Source organism: Ctenopharyngodon idella, chromosome 4 (assembly GCF_019924925.1).
Source record: "Ctenopharyngodon idella isolate HZGC_01 chromosome 4, HZGC01, whole genome shotgun sequence".
NCBI classification, from domain to species: Eukaryota; Metazoa; Chordata; class Actinopteri; order Cypriniformes; family Xenocyprididae; genus Ctenopharyngodon; species Ctenopharyngodon idella.
The window spans coordinates 13040438-13054450 of NC_067223.1; the positions used below are offsets into that span (position 1 = coordinate 13040438).

At 37.6% G+C, this 14013-nt stretch overlaps 1 protein-coding gene across 1 annotated transcript in view; it reads left to right on the forward strand.

Moving 5' to 3' along the window:
• The first annotated feature begins 3071 nt into the window (after positions 1-3071).
• Positions 3072-14013, forward strand: part of adipor2 (adiponectin receptor 2) — a 28664-nt gene continuing 17722 nt past the window's right edge. Inside the window, exon 1 of the mRNA XM_051892350.1 lies at positions 3072-3239. The gene's annotated coding sequence lies outside the window, so the exon portion shown is untranslated. The remainder of the gene's footprint in view (positions 3240-14013) is intronic.

Consider the following 14013-nt stretch of genomic DNA (forward strand, 5'->3'; position numbering starts at 1 on the left):
CCTCGCGTACGCGTAAAAAGTGAAGTATACTTTGGGCTTAAAGCAGGGGTTCCTAATTCCAGTTCTCGCACATCCCCGCTCTGCGCAGTTTGTTGCTGCGTACGAAATCACATACTCTCTTAAGTACTTATTTTGAATATGTAATTACTTCACGACCGCTAAAAAAGTATGTTCTATGAACTATGAATGTGTGTGTGTGTGTAATCTGGACGTACTATATTCGCCATGTTGTCATTATCATGTGACCTACCAGCATCAGTTGTGTCGCTTCACTGTCATTCATAAATCCTCTCCGGTGGCCTCATGGGATAGTAAAGTGTCCATCATATGCACACTTCAGAATCTCGCCGGAAGAAGTAGGTCATCTGAGTACTTTTTGCCTACTCTTTTATGAGTACTGTGAATTCGGATATACATCTTTTGTCACATACTGTTTTTCGCCTACTATATAGTAGGGAAGTATGCGATTTCGGACGCAGCCAATATGTCTTTCTTATCTGACACACCTGATTCAGATCATCAGCTCGTTAGAAGAGAGCTCCATGAACTCGGGTGCGTTCCAATTGAGAGTGTTCACTGCGCCCTATACTCCCTGAGCACGGGTTATCTGTTCACTTCATTTGCATTCATTCGCAACACCCTGCAATGACATCAAACACAGACAAAACACAATTGATTCCATAATATACTTTTGTAAATAAATATAATATAAATTACCACACTTTCATTTAATGTACGTGTATAATACATCTGTATAAAAATAGTTCATTATAAATTTCACTTAATCTAATCTGTCAAATTCAAAAGCCCTAAACTGAATGATAAATTTATGTTGCGATCAGTAATATGAAAATAAATGTAATTTGGTAAATGTCTTTTTATCTTATTTAACCCGTAATGATAGTTGACTTGATGGCGAAATACCCTTTTTTAGTCCCCTCCGTAGCATACTTGCAGTCGAATATAGAACCCATCCCTCGACTGAGTGTGTCAGATAAGAGAGACATACAAAATGTGCAGAGCGGGGATTAAATAGGCCTATATGTGCAAAAGTCATTAAAAAATGATGCTCATATTATCTGTTCTACTGATACAGACTACATCAACAAGCATTTTTGGTACTTTATCTATGTGTTGCAAGCTAAACTATGTAATGTAACCTTTACACTCACTCCAATATTCTTCATAAGGCAGCAATCACAAAATAATGGACGCCAAAGTTGCTCAACTAGTACTTTTTGGAGAGTCGCTGGGTGGGGCGGCACTTGCTTTTCGTTAAACCTAACCAAACACAAACACCTCAATTCAGATTCCAGTTCCTTGGCTCACACCCTCTTTTACACTAGTTTCACTGCTGTCGATGAGTGCAGTTCTCACTGCATGATTAGCAGATTAGTTCACTGGTTTTGTTATGCAATTAGTAGACACTGGCATAAACTACATGTGAACCGTATGCAGTTTGGGAGAGTTTCCAGTGACTCTGGCTCAATACCAGGGACAATAAGTATTGACAGGTGGGGATCTGTCTGCATGCCCTCATCTAACATCTGTTTTGCAAATAGGTGAATGTATTTTTTCATTATTTGGATGGCTACCAGCTTCATTTAATGTTGGGCTGGAGCTCAAAGGCTTATGCCCCACTTTTTTTTTTTGGTATCTCATTGGGTTTGTATGGTCAAAGAACAAACCATGACCTGAGCTGGTTTAGACTGGAAGTTCCCCGGAAAGCTCACGTAGGTCAAAACACCACAGAAAACATTTAACCATATACAGCACTATTGAAACTAAAGTTTGCATTAATATATATTTCTTACTATGTATATTAACAGTAGCCTATGTATATATCACACTTATTTAGTTGTCATCATAAATGGTAAGTGAAGTTCTTTAGTCTTGTATCCAAAATTCATAAAGCCCAGTTATAATTTCACAATATGGACCATAGTGCATATGATTTTTAACCTTTGTCATTGATTACATCATTAGTATATCAAGTAGGCTACCTTCCAACATTGCACAACTGAAGCTTTTAGCACTGATATCATATCTGAATAACTGATAGGGAGGGATGTCACTGCATATCCCAACTTTCTGTATTGCAAATATTTGAATCTGTGCAATCGATTGTAAAATAATCATTGCCTTTAGTTCATCACAGGCCCATGACAGCAGGTTTGTTACCATTATAAACACTGGGAGACATGACTGCTGCAATATTAACAATAGTGTAGTCGATCAACAGAATTGTAAACTACATTTGGTCTCCCCCCACCCCGTCTTAATATTTGGTATATATAATACATCATCACACACTATTATCGTATTGAAGTAACTTATATTGTTTGAATATTTTCTCATTTTTAAATAACAGCATTGTTTTCTAGTGACATAACAATTTATTTGCAATTTGACATAAAAGCAGATTAAAGACCGTCTTGTTCACAAAACAACCTTCTGATAATAAATTCTTGATGTTTTTATTGTTCTAGTAAGAATCATCTAGTTATTATTGTCAAAAACAGAAATAAATCATTTTTGCACATACGTTATTGGCCGCTTAAACATTTAAAAAAAATTGTCTGTATTGTATTGGTAAAAAAAAAATCATTTGACCTCTACTGTTGCAACCAGCGCAGCATGTTATTTTTAATACATCTCCCTAACTGTCTGTTTTTTTTTTTTTTTTTTTGTATTAAGTTGAGGCCCTGTGTGTCACACATAGGATATGTGTTCCAGGACAGCTAGTCATCTTAAAATAAATTGGTTATCATGGGACTGAAGTCTTGCCCCAAGCCAGTTGTACTTTCACATAACTGGCAGCTCCTCTCCCAAAGCAAAGATCAATGACAATTTCCAAATGGTTGTGAATGAATGTCTTATTTTAACGAACATAAGTTATTATTAAAATAGTTCATATTAAAACATAAAATACCATTTAAAAAAAAATAAAAAATACTGTGAGGGTGAACTTAAACGAAACAAATAATCACGAATCCCACAAACAAGTTACCTGCGGACTACAAATCCCGTCAAACCCGTCATCCTGAAACTCGTTCACGAGACCGCATGGGCGCATTCTGATTGGCCTCTCTTTCTCACGCGAGGGACGTCACATTGAAACGCAACAATATCCAGAAAATCCAGCCAGCTCGACTCAGTCAAGTCAGTCCACTGGAACGACAGCTCCACTCCGACAAAAAGACTCTTGAAGGACACCCGCTCGTCGCTTACACAAACAGGTGAGCAAAAAACTGACTCCTACATGTAGTCGTTAGAGTATATTTGAAGGTGTTCAGACTGTATTTTTGCGCTATTTAAGTTGTTTGTGTCAGTATTGCTAGCTGACTAGCTCCCTTTGCTACGCTGCCTGAAACGGTTCGTCTGTTGTTGTTCAGCTTTTTTTTCTTTTTTTATTAAACGGAAATTTGAATTTAAATGATTTAACAGACCGAAATATTTACATGGACGCGTCTTAAAGCTTATAAAAAGCGTGACGAACGTGAAGAGAGAATCTAAATCCCGTGTATTAGTCACTTTCAGACTTGTTTGTGTCAGTCTTTGAGAGGTGAGCGTGACCACTAATGGGGCTTTTGTTTGGAGTTTACATCTTTCTGTCTTGTATTATACACAGTTTGTATGCTTATAAAGAGTTCTGGCCGAGTTTCACGTTCTTACTAGAGAGATGACAATAGAAGATGATGTTTTTGTTTGGGTTGTAAACAGAACCGCTTCAATTTAAAGGGACCGTTCACCAAAATGAAACATTCTGTCACTAGCCCTGTTGTTGCAAAAATATGTTATGCAGGATGACAGTCTCAATCACCGTATGTTTTTCCAACACTAAGAAAGTGAATGGTGGTGACTGATGCTGTCGCCCTGCTTAAGAGAACATTTGTGTTTTAAGGAAGACAGAAAGTCATAGGAGTTTGGAACAATATGAAGGTGAGTAAATGATGACAGAATTGTACTTTTTGGGTGAGCTTACACTTTTAAATAATTAGAACTGGTAGAGGTCAAATGATGACGAACATAAGTGGAGTCACTTTCGGTATACTGGCAGTGGAAAAAAATAGTTAAAAATCATGTCAGATGATGTCTATGTTAAGCATCAAAGTGTTTTGACAGCTCACTGCTGATCTTATTGACTTGTCATCACCATGGGTGTTTCTGACCTAGTTTTCGTCTGCCTCCCATGAGTACCCAGAGTTCTTCTCATTTTTTGACATTTTTAGGAGGATAAATTCCCTCAGTCCGTTTCATTATTTCACATCCACTTCAATGTCATATGCCACTCAGTCATATGCTGGCTGCCAGAGATAGTAGACATTAATCGGTTTGACCAAAACATTTTATGGATTTAACTGAAATTTGTTCTTTTCAACTTTAATTGGTTATTATTATTATTATTATTATTATTATTACATATAATACATCATCACACACTATTATGGTATTGAAGTAACTTATATTGTTTGAATATTTTCTCATTTTTAAATAACAGCATTGTTTTCAAGTGACATAACAATTTATTTGCAATTTCGACATAAAAGCAGATTAAAGACCGTCTTGTTCACAAAACAACCTTCTGATAATAAATTCTTGATGTTTTTATTGTTCTAGTGAGAATCATCTAGTTATTATTGTCAAAAACAGAAATAAATCATTTTTGCACATACGTTATTGGCCGCTTAAACATTAAAAAAAATTGTCTGTATTGTATTGGTAAAAAAAAAATCATTTGACCTCTACTGTTGCAACCAGCGCAGCATGTTATTTTTAATACATCTCCCTAACTGTCTGTGTGTGTTTTTTTTTTTTTTTTTTTTTGTATTAAGTTGAGGCCCTGTGTGTCACACATTGGATATGTGTTCCAGGACAGCTAGTCATCTTGAAATAAATTGGTTATCATGGGACTGAAGTCTTGCCCCAAGCCAGTTGTACTTTCACATAACTGGCAGCTCCTCTCCCAAAGCAAAGATCATGCATGGGACGAATGCTAAATATAATAGTGTAGTGATCTTTACTACTACAAAGTGCATTAGCTTTTTTTGGTTGTTGGCAAGGGCCCCCAAATCGTGTCACGTCGGCTATAAATAAAGCCTGTGCTTGTCAAAGCTGCCTGCCATCAGGGTAAGCGTCTTAGACCAAACACTTGCCATTTCAAATTGACTTTGCCTGTGCATCAGGCAAGTGAAAAGCACTCTTTACTGTCGTCTCATTGGCAATCACTACGTATTACGTCCATGCACCTCACTTTAAATGTGGACAGAGATATTAACAGAAAAGAGGTAGGGTTCACTGGAGATTAGAGCTGCTCTATTTTGATCGCTACCATAGACTTAAGTGTTTATATCTAAACTATAAACTTTTTTTTTTATTATTATTATTTTTTTTTTTATCCCAATTATTTGAATTTATGTAACAGAAATAACAATACTGTGTGGTTGAAAAGGCTGTCAAAGGTTTAATAGACACTTGTGAATCGTCATTTCGTGTGGGCGTTTGAATCGAGATCATGATCTTTTAATTGTGCAGCTTTGTTGGCGATTAGTGTGTTCGTTTTCGTTGCTGGTGTTTAGAAACTATAGGAACTCGCAGCCGTCTAGACAGATGATGTGAAGATTTAGGCCCCGTTTACACTAGTGCATTTTCGTTTTAAAAAACACAAGTTTTGCTACGGTTACGGCTGTCGTTTACACTACGCCGGCGTTTTCGAACCTTGAAAACGGAGTCTTTTGAAAAGCTTCAGACCCTGTTTTAGTTTGAAAACGCCGGGATTGCGTTTCAGTGTAAACGTACCAAAACGGAGACTTTTGAAAACGATGTCGTGGCTTCCCCCCGTTCGCTCTGCGTATCCTTGATGACTGTGTAATGGCTGCCCACATTTGCTCTGCGTATCCTTGACGACCGTGTAAACAATAACATGGAGACTGACCTGCAGTCTTTGCTGGCTTTGTTGTCATTTTTAGCAGCGGTTGTGCAGTGAAACTCAGCTTTTTTTTTTTTTTTAAGACTGCAGCTACTCACATGCCCACGTTTATTTGCTCTATTATAGGCCAGACTGGCCTTAAACAATTAATGTGTAGTCATTTGAAATTGGAGGCAACCACTGCATTTTAATCACGATCGAAACAAAGATGCATACGTGTAACGAGCAGTTGTTTTTGATTTAAATTAGTTTGTATAATTGCAAGATTTAAAACAAAAACAGCACGATCTGACACTAGCTTTGTGAAATTATGCTACATAAAACATTCCTGCACAAAAAAAATTCCTGCACAAAAAAACAAAAAAAACAACAGCAGATGGACTGAATAAAAATGTAAATTCACTGTCTGTCAGTAGATGGCACTTATGAAACAGCAGCAATATAGCTTTTTCCTTGTTACTGCTATACACTTTAATAGGCATTATATGAAGGTAAGAGGAAAAGAAAGTGCCATCAAAACTTTTCTTCAGTGATACATTCGTATAACCCCCCACTCCCAATTCAATGTTTATATTTTTCTTCCAATATGGGGGGGTGTAAATCGCTTACGGTGCTTGTCCACTGGCGCAGATCGAGTGTTTTCAATTAATGAACTGAAAACGCTCTGCTCCGTGCCAGTGGACATGCACCATTATGAATGCCCGTGGGGCCATGCACATTTAACTCTCGCTTTCAGAAGTGCCAATTCGGGTTGCTTGAAGGGTGGGTTCATTATTATGCTTCATGAAAAACACAATAACAAAACAGTACAATGACAAACTCGCTTAAATAGGCACTTTTACATTTCACTTTGAAACCAAATCTTCCGCCATCGTCTTGTCAGTCAGAAGTGAAGTGAGGTGACTCATGCTGCTGATCTGTGCTGCGACTTTTGTTCAGTTTTTAATTGTAGTGTCTGTTCCCTAACTGAACCAAATGATTTTTATTACAATAAATAATCAAAACGATTGTGGGGGGCGGTACTGTGGTGCGCAAGTGATGTAACTGGTGTTGCGGCTCAACACTAGTAACACCGACTATCGCAGCAAGCCTAGTAGAGACTGACCTATTTATTATCATTTATTTTGTTTTATTTATTTATTTTTAATGACAATACAGATGTGTTCAATAACTGTTATACTAGTTTAATGTTGTATTTCTGATTTTTTTTTTTTTAATAATCATTAATCAAACAAAATAATCATTATGTAAACTATTTTATTTATTATTATTATATTATATACTATTATTATGCCATTATTTTTACTAAAAAGTTTAAAAGGTGAGCTATGCAAACAGTACATGCCCTTTAAAACTGGTGGTGTTGCATGCTGTTTATTTTTAGAGTTCAGTTTATTGCTATACACCAATAACCTATTAACTAATAACCTATTAAGAGGAAAGTGTTCATGTCGGTCAAACCGATTATCAGTCCCTCTCTATTATAGTGTCAGCAGTAGTTGTGGGCCTCTGCAGTGTGGAAAGGCACCTTATCAGAGAGGCTAATTGTGTGCCATTGATCGACAAAGCAAACATCTTTTAAATGGCAGGGGAATTGCTCAACTCCTGAAAAATCTTCATTGATTTGGTTTGCCGTGCAGTAGGTATGAGGCCATAAACTGTTTAAAACCAAAATATGATGCGCTGTACAGCACATCTTCATGTCATTCCTCAATTCCTATAATCTGAACAAGGTGGGATGACGTTGCCAAGACGACAGTCTCCTCTGGCTCATCCTGTTTGTGTAGATAATATACTGGAAAGCTCCTCAGTAATCCATGTCATTTTGTCTTAGTCTATTCATTGTGACACCAGCAGTTTCTTTAGCCCATTATGGTGAATTGGAGGTTTAGGCAAAGTGCTCAGTTTGACCTTGGTCACTCTGGTTTGCACATGAGCTGGGCCTGTGTCGAAGCAAATGAAGCGTTTGACACACTGGTATGTCTCTGGCACATGGTGTGGTGTGAAGGACAGGTTAACCTCTTTCTGCGTCATGACTTGTTGTTATTATTATTCAGTGTCAGATAGTGATGCACTGAAAATTCCTGGCTGAAACCAAAAATATTTTGGTCTGATTTAGCACTGGAAAGGGTAGAGGGCTGATGTGGATTTATAGTGGATATCTATATAACATGTATTTTTTTTATGTTACCCTCTGAATCATAATCGAATCGTGAGGCAAGTGAAGATTCACACCTCTAATATATTAGAAGTTTTGGATTTTCCTCTTCACTCTCTCACAAAAGGCCTCTTCCTCTCTGACAGAAGTTCAGTGCTGCGCTGGTGGTCAGCCCTGGTCTCATGACCAACAGACGGCACACAAAGGCACCTCTAACCCCTCTGTTTTGCACTCTTACCCGGTCACATGACACACACACCCCCAAAGACTGGCTCCAACAACTGCTTTTGTTTGGGTTTCTCCATTCTCTCACTTGTTTTTGTTTAGACATTTTTTTCCTTTGTTCTATAATCCTCAGGAAAATCAGATGTTGCAGCTGTGTATTTATGCGTCTCGTAGGGACATGTTAGTTAGCTCCAGTGTGGTCTACTCTTTGAATATGCCTGCAGGGTGTCACTGAATACAATGTACATTTCTGTTGTACAGTATTAAAATAATAAAGATTTGTTTATGTTCTCTCTTTCACTTTCTGAAAGTCAGAATTGGGCTTCCCACAGTCATGGAAATATCAGGGAATTTGAAAATTGATTTCCAGCCCTGGTTCTTTATTAAATCTTTATTTTCTGTTTTAATATATATCTATCTATCACCTTATATATTACCTTCCATAATAAATCAGATTATTATTATTTATTATTTACATATAAAATGTCATTATAATAATTGTATCTTTATTAATATTTTGTGTGTGTGTGTGTGTGTATGTGTATATGTATGTGTATATATATATATATATATATATATATATATATATATATATATATATATATATATATATATATATATATATATATATATATATATATATATAATTAAGAACAGTAAAATATTTATTTAAGTTCTCATAATTGAATTAATAAAACATAAATCACCTATTGAGTGCAGTCACTAAATTTTAATTAATTCAAATGTATTTATTCACGCATTGATTAAACACTAGATAGATTTGGACCCAGATGGGTTTTTGGATGAAAGCATGTTCTGTTGAAATTTTTAGGTTATGAGAATCAATAGACTTGTGTGCGTGTGTGCGTGTGTGCGTGTGTGTGTGCGCTCCCCAAGAGGAAAACTGATTTTTTTTTTTTTTGGTTTAGGGGTTGGGTTATAGGGGACAGAATATAAATTTTGTACAGTTTAAAAATTATGTCTATGGAATGTCCCCATAAAACATGAACACCCAACGGGTGTGTATTAGATATTATTAACATAAATGTAACTTATGTACTATTATTAAACACATGCAATTCTCAGAAGCATTCGCTACAAAAAACATAAATGTAACTTATGTACTATTATTAAACACATGCAATTCTCAGAAGCATTCGCTACAAAAAATCTGAGTCACTTGCATGTAATCATCATGGATGTGATTCACACGGTTGGCAAAGATCTGTGGTGTTCCTGAGGTTCATCTGCTACCAAAACATAAAAAGCTATGCTAAAATTCCATCAATCACCACTTCTACTTTGAATTTCTGCACGTGTGACCTTCTGTAAACTGAGAGGTGGATCCAGTATAGCTTTTTGTGAGTCAAGCGTAATGCAAGCATTTCTCTGTCCAATTTAGTCAGTCATCTTAGTAGCACACGCGATGGTATAGCGTGCAACATGTCTTGCAGCCAAGTACTTCTGTAGGTGTCTGTCTCAGTCTGTCTCCTTCCAGTGTAAAAGTGACTCATTTCCTTCATGCTCACACTTGAACAACGGCCGATGCCACAAAGTACGTCCAGAGTCAAGTCCTTCCAATAGATCTCATGTAGCCCCTCCCCTTTTTAGCACTGTGGTTGTTGTGTTCTGTCTTCCACCGCTTGAAGGTAAGATTTTACGGATTTATGAATGAACCGCTCGTTTTAAAGGGGACCTATATTACATCTTGTAAAAGGGGCATAATAAGTCTTTGGTGTCCCCAGAATGTGTCTGTGAGGTTTCAGCTCAAAATACCCCACAGATCATTTATTATAGCTTGTCAAATTTGCCCCTATTTTAGTGTGAGCAAAAACACATTGTTTTTGTGTGTGTCCCTTTAAATGCAAATGAGCTGCTGCTCGCAGCCCGCTTTCCAAAAGAGGGTGGAGCTTTAACAGCTCTCGCTTCGGTTGCTCAACAACAACAAAGCTGGAGAATCTCATGCAGCCAAAATGACGATTGTCAGTAACGGTGTTCAGCCTTACATTGTTCAAACCGGAGTCAGACACTGATGGAGAGACTCAGGAAGAAGTTACAACTTTTAAAATGCATCTGGACACTTCTGAATGGTTAGTGGATAAATTTATGTAGTCACTGTGGAGTTGATTCAACTCATTGACTAGCATGTGTCGTCATGTTAATCTTTTGTGCAAATCCAGTGTTGAATTGACCCTCGTTTGTGAAGCAGTCCGGTGTAAAATGACGGCATGGCAACAAAACTCTACTACAACAACTCTTCCTCTTCTCTAAAGCAGCCCAACATGGTCACACCAACTTTGTTGTGTGTTCTCAAGTGCAGGGTTTATGTAAATTTTATGGTTAGCGATGTCGCTAAACTCGTTGTAGTCCCTACCAGCTGTTTGTTGTAGTCCTTAAAAAGTGATTTCTGTAAAAGAAAATATCTCCCATTGCATTGAACTTTAAGCGTAGTAACTTTGCAGATGTTGTTTATGCTCTAACAGCAACATTACACACTAACTAAAGTTAAAAAAGTGAAATCATAATCAACCACCACTTTAAAATATTCCTGGTCTACTGACATTTATGACACCAGCTTCAATACAGTGCTTGTGATAACTTTTGTTAACTCTATTAGGACTGTCACGATAACTACTTTTTGTTGTGCGATATATTGCCCCAGAAATAATTGCGATATGCGATATTGTCATTTTAAGACCATTTTATGCCACTGAATATATAATCATAATATAACAGCATAATATTGCAAGTAGGCCTACACATATTCAAATGACGGTGAACTTTAATGAATATTTAGATACTGGAATTGAAGCATCAAAAAAATAATATGAATAAATAAATCTTTGCTAACAAAAACTGCAAAATAACAAGTAGAAAAAAAAAACACTTGCAAATGCACAAAAGGCACTTACAGTATATAGAGATTTTCCATCTACAGGTTTTTCCCTAACCTTATTTTTTCAGTAAAGTAAGGGTGCACGCTATTGTCAGATGTCCATATGAACAAAGACACAAATTTAGCAGTCAGGTATGGCCTGTTGAGGTATCTGTTTTTCTAGAGGCGTGTTTGAAAAACTTCTTTTAACTTGAGTGCCGCGTTTTAGCGCCACATCATGCACGAGATGCTGCGAAAGACGCGAGTGCAACAGTCAAACACGTTTCCATGGAAAAACGGCGCAGTGGAATGCAAAAACGTGTTCTCTATGAAAACGAACTAGACACTCATGACTGCCGTGTCCTGTGTGAAACTAGCTGTGAGCGTGCACCATTTCACGCTGTCATGTTTATATTTGCACCAGTAGATTGTGGAATCTGAGTGCATTTGCTCTTATTCTTCCAAACTGTCTGTAGTTGTCAGGAAAACACTATAACGACTCGAATGGTGAACTTTTCCGCCTGTCGATGTCAGCTCTGTGTATGAAGGAGCTGAGCCCCGCTTTCGCTTTGGAGAGCTGACGAGATGACAGAGGCAGCACGATCGGCAAAATGTCGGTGACATTTATTTTTGTGTAAACATGATGGGCAATATATCGCGTCACCAAAAATTATCGAGGTCATGTCCATATATCATGCGATGAGTCGATATATAGACTATCGCAACAGGCCTAAACTCTACAATAAGTAAATCCACTTCACAAGCTAATTACTCATTGACAGCGATGCCATAGAAATATGCAGATCTACAGCAAAAACAGAAGTTCAAACACAAAATTCTAAAGATAGCGTCGTGCTTGTTTCTCTGATGCAGGTCTATTGGCCTGTCCCCTTTTCTAGAGAGCTTTCCAAGAGTCAGAGGGGACGGGTACATGCCTTTTAGGTTCTGTTGAAGGTACACTGGATCTAAGAGAGAGATGTATCAGTGACACTCTCTCAGGTGCTTTTTGACAGTTCTTGCCGTACCAAAGCACAGTGTGAAGACTGCTGCCCTTCGAGAATGAAACTTGTCTTTGTGGATATGGAATTGCTGACAAATTCTTGAGCTGTGACAATTTAGAGCTGAAAACACAGAAAAGTCAGCTGGCAGTTGGTCAGCTGTTTGAGTGGCAAAAGAAAATCAATTTCAGATGTCATTTCCTTTTTTTCCCTGTACTCCCTGGTAAGCACTTTTGCTGACTGGTGTCTCAATTGATTTATTTCTTTCTCTGTTTTGTTTCTGCGGGAAAAGTCTTAGCTACACAATGGAAATTGACTACCTGCTTCTTTGGAAGTGTATTTTGCTCATGAATATTGTCATTGATTTCTGTGCAAATGTTTAAACTTTGTTCTTAAGAATTCTTTGTTGACTTCGTGCATTGCACAAAAATCCAATCCGCTTTTTTATATCCAGGCTTTAGGACTGACTGGCCGCAATATAATTTTGCAAGTGATGAAATCAGATCTGTTTGTTCAGATAGTGTAATCAGTATCCAGTGTATCTATGTCAATCGTTATAGTATAGATGTAAGTGTCAGCATGATGCCAAGAAACTTTCTCATACAGCAACTGCTCACGTCTATCAAGATGACTCGCTGCAGTGCTGAACTCAGACTGAGCTTCGGTCTGTTCGTACGCATTTCAAAAATCATTTTAATCTCATTTCAAACCACTTGTATGCAGGTTTGAACATCAGATATCATGTTTTTTTGATGTTCAGAATGCAAAAAACATTTAGATAACATGATAAATAGATTTTTTTTTGGACTTTCAAGACAGCTGTAGGATTGCATGAAAATATGACACTCATGTGGGTGTTAAATGATGCCAGAGACTTTAAACAGGCATTTATTAAGTGAACATAATGAATGAGCTGATAATTAACCGATAATGACTTGTCGCCTCCTCCCCACCCTCTGAATGGATGGATAAATGTATAGAGACATTCAAACTGTTTGTATCATATTTCTCCTCTGGCACAAAACTCCTGCACAGTAGTCCAAGGGAGCAAGAGGGGTCAGTTTCACACTCCTACTGTGTTACATGATACCGAAGCAGTTGATGTGACACCAGAGAGTGCTGAACTTGAGAAGAAAAGGGCATCTTCATGTTTTTGCCAAACTGGACACAGACCACCGTGCAGTTAGAGTTTCTAGCTGAATCTGATTTCCTGGCTTGTGAACAGACAGCTGTTGCCACACTTTTCATTTATAAAAGGAGTGAAACTCTAAGCAGACGGATGCTGTCATTTTCACAGCTGTGACTGTGAAGCATCTTGCTTCTGTGAGCTTGGCAGACTGCTCAAGGCTTGCAGCTGATATCAACTCAAATTAAACGCACTTCAGACTGGCAGAGAGCGTTTGAAGGAGAGGGCTGATTTCGGTCATGCTGTAGATGTGACGTAATAACCAAGCTAATCTATTTGGATGCAGATTGCTTGGAGATCCTGATTTGCCTTGTTAAAACATTCCCTTTTTATCATATAATGCTGAAGCTTTGGGCACTAAATTAGCTTTCTGACATGACTTAAAATATGTAGTGACACTGAATCTCAGGTGACCGGTTTTAACTCAAGTGCCCTTGTGTGGTGCAAGTACCCTGGCTAGACCGCAGGGGTTGCAACATCTGATTGTGGCAGTCGGATGAAAGTATTGCATTTTTTTTTATTTTTTTTTTTTTAGCTTGGATTAAGGTTTTATCGGTTCTTGCACAGATGCTTTTAACAAACCCCACTATGTACTAATAGACCGAATCATTGATTTCAAAACGTGTTGTGAAACAGGATTTA